The sequence below is a fragment of the Triticum dicoccoides genome, chromosome 1B (genome assembly GCF_002162155.2).
Source record: "Triticum dicoccoides isolate Atlit2015 ecotype Zavitan chromosome 1B, WEW_v2.0, whole genome shotgun sequence".
Lineage (NCBI taxonomy): Eukaryota > Viridiplantae > Streptophyta > Magnoliopsida > Poales > Poaceae > Triticum > Triticum dicoccoides.
In genome coordinates, this window is record NC_041381.1 from 299,123,781 (window position 1) to 299,125,800 (window position 2,020).

The following is a 2,020-nucleotide window of genomic DNA, read 5'->3' on the forward strand; positions in this document are numbered from 1 at the left end:
AAATATTTGAATCTCCTCTGAATTATTTTATTTATGATTGAGTTATCTTTGCAAGTCTCTTCGAATTATCAGTTTGGTTTGGCCTACTAGATTGATCTTTCTTGCCATGGGAGAAGTGCTTAGCTTTGGGTTCAATCTTGCGGTGTCCTTACCCAGTGATAGCAGGGGTTGCAAGGCACGTATTGTATTGTTTCCATCGAGGATAAATAGATGGGGTTTATATCATATTGCATGAGTTTGTCCCTCTACATCATGTCATCTTTCTTAATGTGTTACTCTATTCTTATGAACTTAATACTCTAGATGCATGCTGGATAGCGGTTGATGTGTGGAGTAATAGTAGTAGATGCAGAAAGGAGTCGGCCTACTTGTCACAGACGTGATGCCTATATACATGATCATGCCTAGATAATCTCATAATTATTCGCTTTTCTATCAATTGCTCGACAGTAATTTGTTCACCCATCGTAATACTTAAGCTATCTTGAGAGAAGCCACTAGTGAAACCTATGGCCCCTGGGTCTATCTTTTATCATATAAGCTTTGAATCTACTTTTATTTGCATCTTTACTTTTCCAATCTATATTATAAAATACCAAAAAAATATTTATCTTATCATACTATCTCTATCAGATCTCACTTTCGCAAGTGGTCGTGAAGGGATTGACAACCCCTTTATTGCATTGGTTGCGAGTTCTTTGTTTGTTTGTGTAGGTGCGTGGGACTTTTGAGGAGCCTCCTACTGGATTGATACCTTGGTGCTCAAAACTGAGGGAAATACTTACGCTACTATTGCTGCATCACCCTTTCCTCTTCAAGGAAAACCAACGCAAGCTCAAGACGTAGCAAGAAGGATTTCTGGCGCCGTTGTCGGGGAGGTCTTCGCTCAAGTCAAGACATACCAAGTACCCATCACAAACTCATCTCCCTCGCATTTACATTGTTTGCCATTTGCCTCTCATTTTCCTCTCCCCCACTTCACCCTTGCCGTTTTATTCGCCCTCTCTTTCCCAATCTTCTCCTCTCTCTCTTTCGCTTGCTTTCTTCTTCCTTGCTTTTGTTTGCCATTATGTCTGAAATTGGGGAAATTATTGTCGATATGGACAATAATGATAACATGGAAAATTCTGAGGCTTCGGCTGAAGAACCCCCTATCTTGCATACTAAAAAGTTTCGAATCGGAAGTGGTAACATTATTGGAAAAAGAGTTATTCAAGATTTCTTTACTTGTGCCGGTGCTTTACCTTCCATGGGTGGTTCTATTCTTCATAGAACTAGTAGTCTTGCGGATGCTATCGCTATGCTTGTAGTTGAACTTGAAAGACAATTTATGCATATGCATCCTTGCATGCAAAGAATTTTCCTAGAATTTTCAAATATTGAGCATTATTCTGTTAAGCGCGCTGTTACTATCTTTTTGCCTCATGAGTTTAGATTTGTAATAAGAGAGGCCAAAGAAATCTTCGCACACTATAGGGTGGACGCCGGTCGTCCTCCCATAGAGGCGACCCTCTTCGATCAAGAGGACATTAGGCGTTTTCAATCTTCGGACTATGTTGCTTTCAATGAAAACCTTAGAAAAAAGGTTCCTACCAATGTCCTAGTTGATAGAATTTCTGAACTTAATAATGATTTTTCTCTTTGAAATAATGAGCTAGGATACTCTCTTGAGTATAGGCTCACGAAACTTTGCCAAAAGAATGCTTATAGTGATGAATTAGTTGTGCATTATGAAGGGCCAAAGGAGGAACCAGTTCCTCCTGTGATTGATCTTGGCAACTTTTGTCCCGCTAAATTTAGCCCTTTTGATTACTTTTGCTTGCCTTAAAGAAAACTTGCTGCTGAACGTAAAGAATATGAGATGAGATTTCAAGATCTATCTTATTATTATGGCACTACTTAGATCTATCTTCGTTTGTATGCCTAGCTAGGGGCGTTAAACGATAGCGCTAGTTGGGAGGCAACCCAATTTTATTTGTGTTTGTTTTTGTTTATGTTTAGTAATAAATTTTGCATCTAC